We start from the raw sequence: 20,486 nt of genomic DNA on the forward strand, positions 1-20,486 counted from the left end.
CAAATTACAGTTGGGCAATTGACAAATAAAGATGGCATGACAATGCACATACATATTATGATGAGTAGTGTGAAATTCAATTGGGCATTACGACAAAGTACATAGACCGCTATCCAGCATGCATCTATGCCTAAAAAGTCCACCTTCGGGTTAGCATCCGCACCCCTTCCAGTATTAAGTTGCAGACAACAGACAATTGCATTAGTATGGTGCGTGATGTAATCAACACAAATATCCTTACAAATAGCACTGATGTTTTATCCCTAGTGGCAACAGCACATCTACAACCTTAGAACCGTCTGTCACTGTCCCAGATTTAATGGAGGCATGAACCCACTATCGAGCATAAATACTCCCTCTTGGAGTTACAAGTATCAACTTGGCCAAAGCCTCTACTAGCAACGGAGAGCATGAAAGATCATAAACAACACATAGATGATAGATTGATAATCAACATAACATAGTATTCCATATTCATTGGATCCCAACAAACACAACATGTAGCATTACAAATAGATGATCTTGATCATGATAGGTGATGCGTGTGGTAGACACGTCCGTTGGGAACCCCAAGAGGAAGGTGTGATGCGCACAGCGGCAAGTTTCCCTCAGTAAGAAACCAAGGTTTAATCGAACCAGTAGGAGTCAAGAAGCACGTTGAAGGTTGATGGCGGCCGGATGTAGTGCGGCGCAACACCAGAGATTCCGGCGCCAACGTGGAACCTGCACAACACAACCAAAGTACTTTGCCCCAACGAAACAGTGAGGTTGTCAATCTCACCGGCTTGCTGTAACAAAGGATTAACCATATTGTGTGGAAGATGATTGTTTGCAGAAAACAGTAGAACAAGTATTGTAGTAGATTGTATTTCAGTAAACAGAATTGGACCGGGGTCCACAGTTCACTAGAGGTGTCTCGCCCATAAGACAAACAGCATGTTGGGTGAACAAATTACAGTTGGGCAATTGACAAATAAAGAGGGCATGACCATGCACATACATATCATGATGAGTATAGTGAGATTTAATTGGGCATTACGACAAAGTACATAGACCGCCATCCAACTGCATCTATGCCTAAAAAGTCCACCTTCAGGTTATCATCCGAACCCCCTCCAGTATTAAGTTGCAAAGCAACAGACAATTGCATTAAGTATGGTGCGTAATGTAATCAACAACTACATCCTTAGACATAGCATCAATGTTTTATCCCTAGTGGCAACAGCACAACACAACCTTAGAACTTTCTCACACCGTCCCTGTGTCAATGCAGGCATGAACCCACTATCGAGCATAAATACTCCCTCTTGGAGTTACAAGCATCTACTTGGCCAGAGCATCTACTAGTAACGGAGAGCATGCAAGATCATAAACAACACATAGATATAACTTTGATAATCAACATAACAAGTATTCTCTATTCATCGGATCCCAACAAACGCAACATATAGAATTACAGATAGATGATCCTGATCATGTTAGGCAGCTCACAAGATCCGACAATGATAGCACAATGGGGAGAAGACAACCATCTAGCTACTGCTATGGACCCATGGTCCAGGGGTAAACTACTCACACATCACACCGGAGGCGACCATGGCGGCGTAGAGTCCTCCGGGAGATGATTCCCCTCTCCGGCAGGGTGCCGGAGGCGATCTCCTGGATCCCCCGAGATGTGATCGGCGGCGGCGGCGTCTCTGGAAGGTTTTCCGTATCGTGGCTCTCGGTACTGGGGTTTTCGCAACGGAGGCTTTAAGTAGGCGGAAGGGCAGGTCAAGAGGCGGCACGAGGGCCCCACACCACAGGGCCGCGCGGCCAAGGGGGGGCCGCGCCGCCCTAGGGTGTGGCCCCCTCGTGGCCCCTCTTCGTCTCTTCTTCAGACTTCTGGAAGCTTCGTGGCAAAATAGGACCCTGGGCATTGATTTCGTCCAATTCCGAGAATATTTCTTTACTAGGATTTCTGAAACCAAAAACAGCAGAAACAAAGAATCGGCACTTCGGCATCTTGTTAATAGGTTAGTTCCAGAAAATGCACGAATATGACATAAAGTGTGCATAAAACATGTAGTTAACATCAATAATGTGTCATGGAGCATAAGAAATTATCGATACGTCGGAGACGTATCAGCATCCCCAAGCTTAGTTCTGCTCGTCCCGAGCAGGTAAAACGATAACACAGATAATTTCTGGAGTGACATGCCATCATAACCTTGATCATACTATTTGTAAAGCATATGTAGTGAATGCAGCGATCAAAACAATGTATATGACATGAGTAAACAAGTGAATCATAAAGCAAAGACTTTTCATGAATAGCACTTCAAGACAAGCATCAATAAGTCTTGCATAAGAGTTAACTCATAAAGCAATAATTCAAAGTAAAGGCATTGAAGCAACACAAAGGAAGATTAAGTTTCAGCGGTTGCTTTCAACTTGTAACATGTATATCTCATGGATATTGTCAACATAGAGTAATATAATAAGTGCAATAAGCAAATATGTAGGAATCAATGCACAGTTCACACAGGTGTTTGCTTCTTGAGGTGGAGAGAAATAGGTGAACTGACTCAACATTGAAAGTAAAAGAATTGTCCTCCATAGAGGAAAAGCATCGATTGCTATATTTGTGCTAGAGCTTTGATTTTGAAAACATGAAACAATTTTGTCAACGGTAGTAATAAAGCATATGTATCATGTAAATTATATCTTACAAGTTGCAAGCCTCATGCATAGTATACTAATAGTGCCCGCACCTTGTCCTAATTAGCTTGGACTACCGGATCGTCACAATGCACATGTTTTAACCAAGTGTCAGAAAGGGGTACCTCTATGCCGCCTATACAAAGGTCTAAGGAGAAAGCTCGCATTGGATTTCTCGCTATTGATTATTCTCAACTTAGATATCCATACCGGGACAACATAGACAACAGATAATGGACTCCTCTTTTATGCATAAGCATGTAACAACAATTAATAATTTTCTCATATGAGATTGAGGATATTGTCCAAAACTGAAACTTCCACCATGAATCATGGCTTTAGTTAGCAGCCCAATGTTCTTCTCTAACAATATGCATGCTTAACCATAAGGTGGTAGATCTCTCTTACATCAGACAAGACGAACATGCATAGCAACTCACATGAAATTCAACAAAGAGTAGTTGATGGCGTCCCCAGTGAACATTGTTATCGCACAACAAGCAACTTAATAAGAGATAAAGTGCATAATTACATATTCAATACCACAATAGTTTTTAAGCTATTTGTCCCATGAGCTATATATTGCAAAGGTGAATGATGGAATTTTAAAGGTAGCACTCAAGCAATTTACTTTGGAATGGCGGAAAATACCATGTAGTAGGTAGGTATGGTGGACACAAATGGCATAGTGGTTGGCTCAAGTATTTTGGATGCATGAGAAGTATTCCCTCTCGATACAAGGTTTAGGCTAGCAAGGCTTATTTGAAACAAACACAAGGATGAACCGGTGCAGCAAAACTCACATAAAAGACATATTGAAAACATTATAAGACTCTACACCATCTTCCTTGTTGTTCAAACTCAATACTAGAAATTATCTAGACCTTAGAGAAACCAAATATGCAAACCAAATTTTAGCATGCTCTATGTATTTCTTCATTAATGGGTGCAAAGCATATGATGCAAGAGCTTAATCATGAGCACAACAATTGCCAAGTATCACATTACCCAAGACATTAATAGCAATTACTACATGTATCATTTTCCAATTCCAACCATATAACAATTTAACAAAGAAGAAACTTCGCCATGAATACTATGAGTAGAAACTAAGGACATACTTGTCCATATGCTACAGCGGAGCGTGTCTCTCTCCCATAAAGTGAATGCTAGGATCCATTTTATTCAAACAAAACAAAAAACAAAAACAAACCGACGCTCCAAGAAAAGCACATAAGATGTGATGGAATAAAAATATAGTTTCAGGGGAGGAACCTGATAATGTTGTCGATGAAGAAGGGGATGCCTTGGGCATCCCCAAGCTTAGACGCTTGAGTCTTCTTGATATATGCAGGGGTGAACCACCGGGGCATCCCCAAGCTTAGAGCTTTCACTCTCCTTGATCATGTTGCATCATACTCCTCTCTTGACCCTTGAAAACTTCCTCCACACCAAACTTAGAACAACTCATTAGAGGGTTAGCGACAATTAAAATTAACATATTCAGAGGTGACACAATCATTCTTAACACTTCTGGACATTGCATAAAGCTACTGGACATTAATGGATCAAAGAAATTCATCCAACATAGCAAAAGAGGCAATGCGAAATAAAAGGCAGAATCTGTCAAAACAGAACAGTTCGTATTGACGAATTTTATCGAGGCACCAGACTTGCTCAAATGAAAATGCTCAAATTGAATGAAAGTTGCGTACATATCTGAGGATCACTCACGTAAATTGGAATAATTTTCTGAGTTACCTACAGGGGAAAACAGCAAAGATTCGTGACAGCAAAGAAATCTGTTTCTGCGCAGTAATCCAAATCTAGTATGAACTTTTCTATCAACGGCTTTACTTGGCACAATAAAACACTAAACTAAGATAAGAAGAGGTTGCTACAGTAGTAAACAACTTCCAAGACACAAAATAAAAACAAAGTACTGTAGGTAAAAATATGGGTTGTCTCCCATAAGCGCTTTTCTTTAACGCCTTTCAGCTAGGCGCAGAAAGTGTGTATCAAGTATTATCAAGAGACGGTGCGTCAACCTTACCTTGGGCTTTACCCTTACCTTTATTGTTTTTCTTTCCCTTTGATTTAGGAAATATATGATTTCCCCCCGGTATAGAGGTGAATTTCAGGGTGCCTTCTCCCACATCAATGACTGCTCCCAATAGTTTCAGCAGGGATCTTCCGAGTGTGATTTTTTCCTGTACCTACACATTCAACAACAAGATAATCAATGGATATTGTTCTTCCAAGAATGGTTGTATGCACACCTGCAGCTATTCCCTTAGGAATTATAACAGAGTTATTAATGAGAGTTATTTCTTCTCCTCCTTCATCAACTCCCCAAAGTTTCAAAGATTTATAAATGCTCTCAGACATAAGGCAAAATTCAGACATAATATCGCAGTTGGCACGAAGAGTTCGATCACCGATAAAAATTTTAACAGTAGGATCCCACAATGAAAGTTTAGAGTTCACTAAAACTTGTTCAAGACGATTACGAACATGACAATAGTTATCATTCAAGCGAGATGTACTTATCTCGAGATTGTTTAATCTATTATAAATGCTAGTGAGGGCAGAATCAAAGTTATTAGCTGAATCATGTGATATAACCAACTTCTTTATGGCATTAAAAGCTTGATCCCCATTGCAATGAAGGAAATCTCCTCCCACTAAAGTATCCAAAGCATATCTATAGCGAATCATAATACCTAAATAAAAATTACTAAGGAGCAAACTTAGAGTCATTTGAGGTTCAGTTTTACGATAAGAAGTAAAAATTCTAGACCAAGCATCCTTAAAACTCTCCTCATCCCCTTGTTTAAAAGTGAAGACTAATTCTTCAGGCGAAGAAGTAACAGGTTCAGAGCTAGACATGGTAACAAAAGTAACTAATTTTTTTGAATTTTTAGTATAGAGTGCAAGACAGTAAATAAAGCAAACTAGATAAAGTAAATGCAAGTAACTAATTTTTTTGTGTTTTTGATATAGCAAACAAGATAGCAAATAAAGTAAAACTAGCAACTAATTTTTTTGCATTTTGATTTAGTGCAGCAAACAAAATAGTAAATAAAACTAAGCAAGACAAAAACAAAGTAAAGAGATTGAGAAGTGGAGACTCCCCTTGCAGCGTGTCTTGATCTCCCCGGCAACGGCGCCAGAAATTTGCTTGATGCGTGTGGTTGACACGTCCGTTGGGAACCCCAAGAGGAAGGTGTGATGCGCACAGCGGCAAGTTTCCCTCAGTAAGAAACCAAGGTTTAATCGAACCAGTAGGAGTCAAGAAGCACGTTGAAGGTTGATGGCGGCGGGATGTAGTGCGGCGCAACACCAGAGATTCCGGCGCCAACTTGGAACCTGCACAACACAACCAAAGTACTTTGCCCCAACGAAACAGTGAGGTTGTCAATCTCACCGGCTTGCTGTAACAAAGGATTAACCGTATTGTGTGGAAGATGATTGTTTGCAGAAAACAGTAGAACAAGTATTGCAGTAGATTGTATTTCAGTAAAGAGAATTGGACCGGGGTCCACAGTTCACTAGAGGTGTCTCTCCCATAAGACAAACAGCATGTTGGGTGAACAAATTACAGTTGGGCAATTGACAAATAAAGAGGGCATGACCATGCACATACATATCATGATGAGTATAGTGAGATTTAATTGGGCATTACGACAAAGTACATAGACCGCCATCCAACTGCATCTATGCCTAAAAAGTCCACCTTCAGGTTATCATCCGAACCCCTTCCAGTATTAAGTTGCAAAGCAACAGACAATTGCATTAAGTATGGTGCGTAATGTAATCAACAACTACATCCTTAGACATAGCATCAATGTTTTATCCCTAGTGGCAACAGCACAACACAACCTTAGAACTTTCTGTCACTGTCCCAGGTGTCAATGCAGGCATGAACCCACTATCGAGCATAAATACTCCCTCTTGGAGTTACAAGCATCTACTTGGCCAGAGCATCTACTAGTAACGGAGAGCATGCAAGATCATAAACAACACATAGATATAACTTTGATAATCAACATAACAAGTATTCTCTATTCATCGGATCCCAACAAACGCAACATATAGAATTACCGATAGATGATCTTGATCATGTTAGGCAGCTCACAAGATCCGACAATGATAGCACAATGGGGAGAAGACAACCATCTAGCTACTGCTATGGACCCATAGTCCAGGGGTAAACTACTCACACATCACACCGGAGGCGACCATGGCGGCGTTGAGTCCTCCGGGAGATGATTCCCCTCTCCGGCAGGGTGCCGGAGGCGATCTCCTGGATCCCCCGAGATGGGATCAGCGGCGGCGGCGTCTCTGGAAGGTTTTCCGTATCGTGGCTCTCGGTACTGGGGTTTTCGCAATGGAGGCTTTAAGTAGGCGGAAGGGCAGGTCAAGAGGCGGCACGAGGGCCCCACACCACAGGGCCGCGCGGCCAAGGGGGGGGGGGCCGCGCCGCTCTAGGGTGTGGCCCCCTCGTGGCCCCTCTTCGTCTCTTCTTCGGACTTCTGGAAGCTTCGTGGCAAAATAGGACCCTGGGCGTTGATTTCGTCCAATTCCGAGAATATTTCGTTACTAGGATTTCTGAAACCAAAAACAGCAGAAAACAAGAAGCGGCACTTCGGCATCTTGTTAATAGGTTAGTTCCAGAAAATGCACGAATATGACATAAAGTGTGCATAAAACATGTAGATAACATCAATAATGTGGCATGGAACATAAGAAATTATCGATACGTCGGAGACGTATCAATAGGCAGCTCACAAGATCTAACAATGATAGCACAATGAGGAGAAGACGACCATCTAGCTACTGCTATGGACCCATAGTCCAGGGGTGAACTACTCACACATCACTCCGGAGGCGATCATGGCGATGAAGAGTCCTCCGGGAGATGATTCCCCTCTCTGGCAGGGCGCCGGAGGCGATCTCCTGAATCCCCCGAGATGGGATTGGCGGCGGCGTCTCTGGAAGGTTTTCCATATCGTGGCTCTCGGTACTGGGGTCCTCGCGACGAAGGCTTTAAGTAGGCGGAAGGGTAGGCCAGGGGCGATGATGTCTACGGGTGCTTCTATTCTTGTAGACAGTGTTGGGCCTCCAAGAGCAGAGGTTTGTAGAATAGCAGCAAGTTTCCCTTAAGTGGATCACCCAAGGTTTATCGATCTCAGGGAGGAAGAGGTCAAAGATATCCCTCTCATGCAACCCTGCAACCACAAAGCAAGAAGTCTCTTGTGTCCCCAACACACCTAATAGGTGCACTAGTTCGGCGAAGAGATAGTGAAATACAGGTGGTATGAATGAGTATGAGCAGTAGTAACGGTGCCAGAAAAGTGCTTTGCCCAGGACTGGCGTGTGATGGATGGTGGTAATATTGCAGACAGTATTTAGGAACAAGGCCTAGGGATCATACTTTCACTAGTGGACACTCTCAACATTGATCACATAAATAAATAGATAGATGCTAGACTCTACACCCTCTTGTTGGATGATGAACACCACTAATTGTGTAGGATTACACGAACCCTCAATGCCGGAGTTAACAAGCTCCACAATATTCGATGTTCATATTTAAATAACCTTAGAGTGCAAGATAGATCAACATAACCAAATAGATCACATCAATACCATCATAGTAATAGTTAACTTCATAATCTACAAGAGATCAGAATCATAAACTATGCCAAGTACTACATGATGCACACACTGCCACCTTTACACCATGCAGGAGGAATAGAGTACTTTAATAACATCACTAGAGTAGCACATAGATGAATAGTGATACAAAGCTCATATGAATCTCAATCATGTAAGGCAGCTCATGAGATCATTGTATTGAAGTACATAGGAGAGAGATTAACCACATAGCTACCGGTACAGCCCCGAGCCTCGATGGAGAACTACTCCCTCCTCATGGGAGACAGCAGCGTTGATGAAGATGGCGGCGGTGTCGATGGAGGAGCCTTCCGGGGGCACTTCCCCGTCCCGGCGGCGTGCCGGAACAGAGACTCCTGTCCCCCAGATCTTGGCTTCGCGATGGCGGCGGCTCTGAAAGGTTTCTCGTACCGTGGCTTTTTCGTATCGAGGTTTTAGGTCGAGGTGCTTCTTATAGGCGAAGAGGTGGCGTCGGAGGGTCAACGAGGCGGTGTCACCACAGGGGGGCGCGGGCCACCCCTGGGCCGCGCCGCCCTATCACCCAGGGGGCCTGTGTCCCCTCTCTGGCGGCTCTCGGGTGTTCTGGATGCTTCCGGGGATTCTAAGATGCTGGGCGTTGATTTCGTCCGATTCCGAGAATATTTCCTTACTAGGATTTCTGAAACCAAAAACAGCAGAAAACAGCAACTGGCCCTTCGGCATCTCGTCAATAGGTTAGTTCCGGAAAACGCATAAATATGACATAAAGTATGCATAAATCATGTAGATATCATCAATAATGTGGCATGGAACATAAGAAATTATCGATACGTCAGAAACGTATCAGCATCCCTAAGCTTAGTTTTTGCTCGTCCCGAGCAGGTAAACGATAACAAAGATAATTTCTGGAGTGACATGCCATCATAATCTTGATCATACTATTGTAAGCACATGTAATGAATGCAGCGATCAAAGCAATGGTAAATGACATGAGTAAACAAATGAATCATATAGCAAAGACTTTTCATGAATAGTACTTTCAAGACAAGCATCAATAAGTCTTGCATAAGAGTTAACTCATAAAGCAATAATTCAAAGTAAAGGTATTGAAGCAACACAAAGGAAGATTAAGTTTCAGCGGTTGCTTTCAACTTGTAACATGTATATCTCATGGATAATTGTCAATGCAAAGTAATATAACAAGTGCAATATGCAAGTATGTAGGAATCAATGCACAGTTCACACAAGTGTTTGCTTCTTGAGATGGAGAGAAATAGGTGAACTGACTCAACATAAAAGTAAAAGAATGGCCCTTCGCGGAGGGAAGCATTGATTGCTATATTTGTGCTAGAGCTTTGATTTTGAAAACATATAGAGAGCATAAAAGTAAAGTTTTGAGAGGTGTTTGTTGTTGTCAACGAATGGTAGCGGGTACTCTAACCCCCTTGCCAGACAAACCTTCAAAGAGCGGCTCCAATTTTATTTTTATTTTTGTTTGGCACTCCTTCCAACCTTTCTTTCACAAACCATGGCTAACTGAATCCTCGGGTGCCTGCCAACAATCTCATACCATGAAGGAGTGCCTTTTTATTTTAGTTTTATTATGATGACACTCCTCCCCACCTTTTCTTTCTCAAGCCATGGCTAACCGAATCCTTCGGGTGCCGTCCAACAATCACATACCATGGAGGAGAGTCTATTTTTGTTAATTAATTTGGGACTGGGAATCCCATTGCCAGCTCTTTTTGCAAAATTATTGGATAAGCGGATGAAGCCACTAGTCCATTGGTGAAAGTTTCCCAACAAGATTGAAAGATAAACACCACATACTTCCTCATGAGCTATAAAACATTGACACAAATCAGAGGTGATAAATTTTGAATTGTTTAAAGGTAGCACTCAAGCAATTTACTTCGGAATGGCGGAGAAATACCATGTAGTAGGTAGGTATGGTGGACACAAATGGCATAGTGGTTGGCTCAAGGATTTGGATGCATGAGAAGTATTCCCTCTCGATACAAGGCTTAGGCTAGCAAGGTTATTTGAAACAAACACAAGTATGAAGCGGTACAGCAAAACTCACATAAAAGACATATTGTAAACATTATAAGACTTCTACACCGTCTTCCTTGTTGTTCAAACAATTTACTAGAAATTATCTAGACCTTAGAGAGACCAATTATGCAAACCAAATTTTAGCAAGCTCTATGTATTTCTTCATTAATAGGTGCAAAGTATATGATGCAAGAGCTTAAACATGAGCACAACAATTGCCAAGTATCACATTATCCAAGACATTTTACCAATCACTACATGTAGCATTTCCGTTCCCAACCATATAACAATTAACGAAGCAGTTTCAACCTTCGCCATGAAAATTAAAGGCTAAGAACACATGTGTTCATATGAACCAGCAGAGCGTGTCTCTCTCCCACACAAGCATTTATTCAAACAAAAACAAAAACATACAAACATACAAACGCTCCAAGTAAAGTACATAAGATGTGACCGAAAAAAAATATAGTTTCAAGAGAAGGAACCTGATAATTTGTCGATGAAGAAGGGGATGCCTTGGGCATCCCCAAGCTTAGATGCTTGAGTCTTCTTGAAATATGCAGGGATGAACCACCGGGGCATCCCCAAGCTTAGAGCTTTCACTCTCCTTGATCATATTGTATCATCTCCCTCTCTTGACCCTTGAAAACTTCCTCCACACCAAACTCGAAACAAACTCATTAGAGGGTTAGTGCATAATCAAAAACTCACATGTTCAGAGGTGACACAATCATTCTTAACACTTCTGGACATTGCTCAAAGCTACTGGAAGTCAATGGAACAAATAAATCCATCCCACATAGCAAAAGAGGCAATGCGAAATAAAAGGCAGAATCTGTCAAAATAGAACAGTCCGTAAAGATGAATTTTAAAGAGGCACCAGACTTGCTCAAATGAAAATGCTCAAATTGAATGAAAGTTGCGTACATATCTGAGGATGACTCACGTAAATTGGCATAATTTTCTGAGTTACCTACAGATAATTTTGCCCAGATTCGTGACAGCAAAGAAATCTGTTTCTGCGAAGTAATCCAAATCTAGTATGAACCTTACTATCAACGACTTTACTTGGCACAACAATGCACAAAACTAAGATAAGGAGAGGTTGCTACAGTAGTAACAACTTTCAAGACACAAATTTAAAACAAAATTACTATATCAAAATAAACACATGGGTTATCTCCCAAGAAGTTTTTTCTTTATAGCCATTAAGATGGGCTCAGTAGTTTTAATGATGCACTCGTAAGAAATAGTATTTGAAGCAAAAGAGAGCATCAAGAGGCAAATTCAAAACACATTTAAGTCTAACATGCTTCCTATGCATAGGAATCTTGTAAATAAACAAGTTCATGAAGCATAATGCAACAAGCATAGAAAGATAAAACAAGTGTAACTTCAAGATTTTAAGCATATAGAGAGGTGTTTTAGTAACATGAAAATTTCTACAACCATATTTTCCTCTCTCATAATAACTTTCAGTAGCATCATGAGCAAACTCAACAATATAACTATCACATAAAGCATTCTTATCATGAGTCTCATGCATAAAATTATTACTCTCCACATAAGCATAATCAATTTTATTAGTTGTAGTGGGAGCAAATTCAACAAAGTAGCTATCATCAAATATAGGAGGCATATTGTAATCATAATCAAATTTATCCTCCATAACAGGTGGTACCAAAAGGCTACTATCATTATAATCATCATATATAGGAGGCAAAGTATCATCAAAGTAAATTTTCTCCTCCATGCCCGGGGGACTAAAAAGATCATGCTCATCAAAACCAGCTTCCCCAAGCTTAGAATTTTCCATATCATTAGCAACAATAGTGTTCAAAGTGTTCATACTAATATGTTCCATGGGTTTTTTAATTTTTGCATCAAACCATCCATGTCTTAAATCAGGAAATAGAATAAGAAGCTCATTGTTGTCCATTATGCCTTACTAGTGTAAACAAGAAACAAAAAGATGCAATTGCAGGATCTAAAGGAAATAGCTTCGAGCACAAACACAATGGCGCCAGAAAAGTACTGTTACCTGGAACCGGAGTATGAGTGCCTTTTACCTTTCCTCCCCGGCAACGGCGCCAGAAAAGTGCTTGATGTCTACGGGTGCTTCTATTCTTGTAGACAGTGTTGGGCCTCCAAGAGCAGAGGTTTGTAGAACAGCAGCAAGTTTCCCTTAAGTGGATCACCCAAGGTTTATCGATCTCAGGGAGGAAGAGGTCAAAGATATCCCTCTCATGCAACCCTGCAACCACAAAGCAAGAAGTCTCTTGTGTCCCCAACACACCTAATAGGTGCACTAGTTCGGCGAAGAGATAGTGAAATACAGGTGGTATGAATGAGTATGAGCAGTAGTAACGGTGCCAGAAAAGTGCTTTGCCCAGGACTGGCGTGTGATGGATGGTGGTAATATTGCAGACAGTACAGATGCAGTAGAACAGTAAAGAAGCAGCGATAGCAGTATTTAGGAACAAGGCCTAGGGATCATACTTTCACTAGTGGACACTCTCAACATTGATCACATAAATAAATAGATAGATGCTAGACTCTACACCCTCTTGTTGGATGATGAACACCACTAATTGTGTAGGATTACATGAACCCTCAATGCCGGAGTTAACAAGCTCCACAATATTCGATGTTCATATTTAAATAACCTTAGAGTGCAAGATAGATCAACATAACCAAATAGATCACATCAATACCATCATAGTAATAGTTAACTTCATAATCTACAAGAGATCACAATCATAAACTATGCCAAGTACTACATGATGCACACACTGCCACCTTTACACCATGCAGGAGGAATAGAGTACTTTAATAACATCACTAGAGTAGCACATAGATGAATAGTGATACAAAGCTCATATGAATCTCAATCATGTAAGGCAGCTCATGAGATCATTGTATTGAAGTACATAGGAGAGAGATTAACCACATAGATACCGGTAAAGCCCCGAGCCTCGATGGAGAACTACTCCCTCCTCATGGGAGACAGCAGCGTTGATGAAGATGGCGGCGGTGTCGATGGAGGAGCCTTCCGGGGGCACTTCCCCGTCCCGGCGGCGTGCCGGAACAGAGACTCATGTCCCCCAGATCTTGGCTTCGCGATGGCGGCGGCTCTGGAAGGTTTCTCGTACCGTGGCTTTTTCGTATCGAGGTTTTAGGTCGAGGTGCTTCTTATAGGCGAAGAGGCGGCGTCGGAGGGTCAACGAGGCGGTGTCACCACAGGGGGGCGCGGGCCACCCCTGGGCCGCGCCGGCCTATCACCTGGGGGGCCTGTGTCCCCTCTCTGGCGGCTCTCGGGTGTTCTGGATGCTTCCGGGGATTCTAAGATGCTGGGCGTTGATTTCGTCCGATTCCGAGAATATTTCCTTACTAGGATTTCTGAAACCAAAAACAGCAGAAACAAAGAATCGGCCCTTCGGCATCTCGTCAATAGGTTAGTTCCGGAAAACGCATAAATATGACATAAAGTATGCATAAATCATGTAGATATCATCAATAATGTGGCATGGAACATAAGAAATTATCGATACGTCGGAGACGTATCAGGCGACGCGAGGGCCCCACACACTAGGGCGGCGCGGCCCCACCCTTGGCCGCGCGGCCCTGGCGTGGCGGCGCCTCGTCACCCCACTTCGTTTCCCTTTCGGTCTTCTGGAAGCTTCGTGGAAAAATAAGACCTTGGGCGTTGATTTCGTCCAATTCCGAGAATATTTCCTTTGTAGCATTTCTGAAACCAAAAACAGCAGAAAACAGCAACTGGCTCTTCGGCATCTTGTTAATAGGTTAGTGCCGGAAAATGCATAAATATGACATAAAGTGTGTATAAAACATGTGAGTATCATCAATAAAGTAGCATGGAACATAAGAAATTATAGATACGTTTGAGATGTATCAAGCGTCCCCAAGCTTAGTTCCTACTCGTCCTCGAGTAGGTAAACGATAACAAAGATAATTTCGGAAGTGACATGCTATCATAATCTTGATCAATACTATTGTAAGCATATGTAATGAATGCAGCGATTCGAAGCAATGGTAAAGACAATGATTAAACAACTGAATCATATAGCAAAGACTTTTCGTGAATAGTAATTTCAAGACAAGCATCAATAAGTCTTGCATAAGAGTTAACTCATAAAGCAATAGATTCTAAGTAAAGGCATTGAAGCAACACAAAGGAAGATATAAGTTTCAGCGGTTTCTTTCAACTTGTAACATGTATATCTCATGGATAATTGTCAATATAAAGTAATATAACAAGTGCAATAGGTAAACATGTAAGAATCAATGCACAGTTAACACAAGTGTTTGCTTCTGGGATAGAAAGAAATAGGTAAACTGACTCAACATGAAAGTAGAAGAATGGCCCTTCGAAGAGGGAAGCATGGATTGCTATATTTGTGCTAGAGCTTTTATTTTGAAAACAAGAAACAATTTGTCAACGGTAGTAATAAAGCATATGTGTTATGTATAAGATATCCTATAAGTTGCAAGCCTCATGCATAGATTACCAATAGTGCCCGCACCTTGTCCTAATTAGCTTGGATTTTCATGGATTATCATTTCATAACATATGTTTTAACCAAGTGTCACAAAGGGGTACCTCTATGCCGCATGTACAAAGGTCTAAGGAGAAAGCTCGCATTGGATTTCTCGCTTTTGATTATTCTCAACTTAGACATCCATACCGGGACAACATAGACAACAGATAATGGACTCCTCTTTAATGCATAAGCATTCAACAACAAATAATATTCTCATAAGAGATTGAGGATTGTTGTCCAAACTGAAACTGCCACCATGGATCATGGCTTTAGTTAGCGGCCCAATGTTCTTCTCTAACAATATGCATGCCCAAACCATTCAACTCATGATAAATCACACTTACTTCAGACAAGACGAACATGCATAGCAACTCACATGATATTCAATAAAGATAGTTGATGGCGTCCCCAGAAACATGGTTATCGCTCAACAAGCAACTTATTAGGAAATAAGATACATAAGTACATATTCAATACCACAATAGTTTTTAAGCTATTTTTCCCATGAGCTATATATTGCAAAGACAAAGAATGGAATTTTAAAGGTAGCACTCAAGCAATTTACTTTGGAATGGCGGAGAAATACCATGTAGTAGGTAGGTATGGTGGACAAAAATGGCATAGTTTTTGGCTCAAGGATTTTGGATGCATGAGAAGTAATCCCTCTCAATACAAGGCTTAGGCTAGCAAGGTTGTTTGAAGCAAACACAAGTATGAACCGGTACAGCAAAACTTACATAAGAACATATTGCAAGCATTATAAGACTCTACACTGTCTTCCTTGTTGTTCAAACCCTTACTAGAAAATATCTAGACCTTAGAGAGACCAATCATGCAAACCAAATTTTAGCAAGCTCTATGTATTTCTTCACTAATAGGTGCAAAGTACATGATGCAAGAGCTTAAACATGATCCATATGAGCACTACAATTGCCAAGTATCAAATTATTCAAGACATTATACCAATTACCACATATAGCATTTTCTGTTTCCAACCATATAACCATTAACGAAGCAGTTTCAACCGTCGCCATGAACATTAAGAATAATGCTAAGAACATATACGTTCATATGCAACAGTGGAGCGTGTCTCTCTCCCACACAATGAATGCTAGGATCCAATTTTATTCAAACAAACAAAAACAAAAGCAAACAGACGTTCCAAGTAAAGCACATAAGATGTGATGGAATAAAAATATAGTTTCACTAGAGGTGACCTGATAATTTGTCGATGAAGAAGGGGATGCCTTGGGCATCCCCAAGCTTAGATGCTTGAGTCTTCTTGAAATATGCAGGGATGAACCACGGGGGCATCCCCAAGCTTAGAGCTTTCACTCTCCTTGATCATATTGTATCATCCTCCTCTCTTGATCCTTGAAAACTTCCTCCACACCAAACTCAAAACAAACTCCTTAGAGGGTTAGTGCACAATCAAAAATTCACATGTTCAGAGGTGACATAATCATTCTTAACACTTATGGACATTGCACAAAGTTACTGAAAGTTAATGGAATAAAGAAATCCATCAAACATAGCAAAACAGGCAATGCGAAATAAAAGGCAGAATCTATCAAAACAGAACAGTCCGTAAAGACAAATTTTTCTGGGGCACTAAACTTGCTCAGATGAAAATGCTCAAATTGAACGAAAGTTGCGTACATATCTGAGGATTACTCACGTAAATTGGCACATTTTTCTGAGTTACCTACAGAGAATACTACTCAAATCCGTGACAGTAAGAAATATGTTTCTGCGCAGTAATCCAAATCTAGTATGAACCTTACTATCAAAGACTTTACTTGGCACAACAATGCAATAAAATAAAGATAAGGAGAGGTTGCTACAGTAGTAACAACTTCCAAGACTCAAATATCAAACAAAAGTACAGAAATAAAATCATGGGTTGTCTCCCATAAGCGCTTTTCTTTAACGCCTTTCAGCTAGGCGCAGAAAGTGTGTATCAAGTATTATCAAGATATGAAGCATTAGCATTCTTACCAGGGGCTTTGCGCCTACCCTTCTTACTCTTATTCTTACTCTTTTGTTTAGGGAATATATGACCACATCCAGGTATGGAGGAATTTAGAGTGCCTTTCCCCACATCTATGGTTGCTCCCAAGAGTTTCAGCGGGGATATTCCAAGTGTGATTTGTCCTGTCCCTACACATTCAATAACGAGATAATCAGTGGATAATGTGTAGTTTAAGGTTGCATAGAAAACAAAAAATTCCTACCGCGAACATGCAATCCAAGCCAAGATGCAATCTAGAAGACGGTAGCAACGAGGGGATTATCGAGTCTGACCCTTGAAGAGATTCCAAAGCCTACAAGAGGAGGCTCTTGTTGCTGCGGTAGACGTTCACTTGCCGCTTGCAAAAGCGCGTAGAAGATCTTGATCACGATCCCTCCGGCGCCACGAACGGGCAGCACCTCCGTACTCGGTCACACGTTCGGTTGTTGATGAAGACGACGTCCACCTCCCGTTCAAGCGGGCAGCGGAAGTAGTAGCTCCTCTTGAATCCGACAGCACGACGGCGTGGTGTCGGTGGTGGTGGAGAACTCCGGCGGAGCTTCGCTAAAGCACGCGGGAGCTATGGAGGAGAGGGGGGCGGCTAGGGTTTGGGAGGGGGTGGCCGGCCACTTGAGGGGTGCGGCCAGCTTGTGGTCTTGAGGTGGCCGGCCCCCTCCCCTTGTCCCTCATTATATAGGTGGAAGCCCCAAGGGTTGGACTACAAGTCTCCGAATAAGACCCGAACCCAAAACCTTCCATATGATAGGGAAACCTACGCAAGCTAGGACTCCCACTAGAGGTGGGAGTTCCACCTTCCATGGAGGGGGTGGCCGGCCCCCCTTGGGGAAGTTCACTTGGGACTCCACCCCCTCTAGGGTTGGCCGGCCATGGAGGTGGAGTCCCTCCGGAACTCCACCTTCCTTGGTGGTTTCTTCAGGACTTTTCTAGAACCTTCTAGAACCTTCCATAGAACCTTCCGCATCATTTTAATTCACATAAAATGACATCCTATATATGAATATTATTCTCCGGACCATTCCGGAACTCCTCGTGATGTCCGGGATCTCATCCGGGACTCCGAACAAATATTCGAACTCCATTCCATATTCAAGTTCTACCATTTCAACATCCAACTTTAAGTGTGTCACCCTACGGTTCGTGAACTATGCGGACATGGTTGAGTACTCACTCCGACCAATAACCAATAGCGGGATCTGGAGATCCATAATGGCTCCCACATATTCAACGATGACTTTAGTGATCGAATGAACCATTCTCATACGATACCAATTCCCTTTGTCACGCGATATTTTACTTGTCCGAGGTTTGATCTTCGGTATCACTCTATACCTTGTTCAACCTCGTTTCCTGACAAGTACTCTTTACTCGTACCGTGGTATGTGGTCTCTTATGAACTTATTCATATGCTTGCAAGACATTAGACGACATTCCACCGAGAGGGCCCAGAGTATATCTATCCGTCATCGGGATGGACAAATCCCACTGTTGATCCATATGCCTCAACTCATACTTTCCGGATACTTAATCCCACCTTTATAACCACCCATTTACGCAGTGGCGTTTGGTGTAATCAAAGTACCTTTCCGGTATAAGTGATTTACATGATCTCATGGTCATAAGGACTAGGTAACTATGTATCAAAAGCTTATAGCAAATAACTTAATGACGAGATCTTATGCTACGCTTAATTGGGTGTGTCCATCACATCATTCATACAATGATATAACCTTGTTATTAATAACATCCAATGTTCATGATTATGAAACTAATCATCCATTAATCAACAAGCTAGTTCAGAGGCATACTAGGGACTTCTTGTTTGTCTACATATCACACATGTACTAATGTTTCGGTTAATACAATTATAGCATGATATATAAACATTTATCATAAACATAAAGATATAAATAATAACCACTTTATTATTGCCTCTAGGGCATATCTCCTTCAGTCTCCCACTTGCACTAGAGTCAATAATCTAGATTACATTGTAATATACCTAACACCCATGGCATTCTGGTGTTGGTCATGCTTTGCCCTAGGGAGAGCTTTAGTCAACGGATCTGCTACATTCAGATCAGTGTGTACTTTGCAAATCTTTACTTCTCCATCTTCGATGTACTCGCGAATCGAGTGGTAACGCAGCTTGATATGCTTCAGCCTCTTGTGTGACCTTGGCTCTTGTGCATTGGCGAAGGCACCCATGTTATCACAGTATATGATTAATGGGTCCAATGCACTAGGAACCACACCGAGCTCTACAATGAACCTCTTCATCCATACGGCTTCTGATGAAGCCTCTGAAGCCGCTATGTACTCTGATTCTGTTGAAGACTTCGCCACCGTGCACTGCTTCGAGCTTGCCCGACCATCGCAGCACCATTCAATATAAACACGTACTCAGACTGTGACTTAGAGTCATCAGGATCAGTGTTCCAACTTGCATCGGTGTAACCACTTACAACGAGCTCTTGGTCACCTCCATAACAAAGAAATATATCCTTAGTTCTTTTCAAGTACTTCAGGATATTCTTGACCACTGTCCAGTGTTACATTCCTGGATCACTTTGATATCTGCTAGTCAAACTAACAGCATGTGCTATATCCGGTCTAGTACATAGCATGGCATACATGATAGATCCTACTGCCGAGGCATAGGGGATATTACTCATCCTTTCTCTTTCTTCTGCCGTAGCCGGTCCTTGAGTCTTACTCAAGACCTTGCCTGGTAACATAGGTAAGAACCCTTTCTTACTTTCGTCCATTCTAAACTTCTTTAGAATCTTGTCCAGGTATGTACTCTGCGATAGCCCTATTAGGCGTCTTGATCTATCTCTATAAATCTTGATGCCTAATATATACGATGCTTCACCAAGGTCTTTCATTGAAAAACTATTATTCAAATAACCTTTTACACTGCTTAATAGTTCTATATCATTCCCGATCAATAATATGTCATCTACATATAATATCAGGAATGCTACAGAGCTCCCACTCACTTTCTTGTAAATACAGGCCTCTCCATGACACTGTATAAACCCGAAGTCTTTGATCACCTTATCAAAGCGTCGGTTCCAACTTCTTGATGCTTGCTTCAGTCCATAGATTGAACGCTGAAGTTTGCATACTTTGTCAGCATTTTTAGGATCGACAAAACCTTTGGGTTGTACCACATACAACTCTTCCTCAATGTCTCCATTAAGGAACGCCGTTTTGACATCCATCTGCCAAATCTCATAATCGAAAAATGCAGCTATTGCTAACAAAATCCTCACAGATTTTAGCTTCGCTACAGGTGAGAAAGTCTCATCGTAGTCAACTCCTTGAATTTGTCAGAAACCCTTTGCGACAAGTCGAGCTTTATAGACAGTAATATTACCATCAGCATCTGTTTTTCTCTTGAAGATCCATTTATTCTCGACAGCCTTTCGGCTATCAGGTAAGTCTACTAAAGTCCATACTTTGTTATCATACATGGA

Source organism: Lolium perenne, chromosome 5 (genome assembly GCF_019359855.2).
Source record: "Lolium perenne isolate Kyuss_39 chromosome 5, Kyuss_2.0, whole genome shotgun sequence".
Taxonomy (NCBI): Eukaryota; Viridiplantae; Streptophyta; class Magnoliopsida; order Poales; family Poaceae; genus Lolium; species Lolium perenne.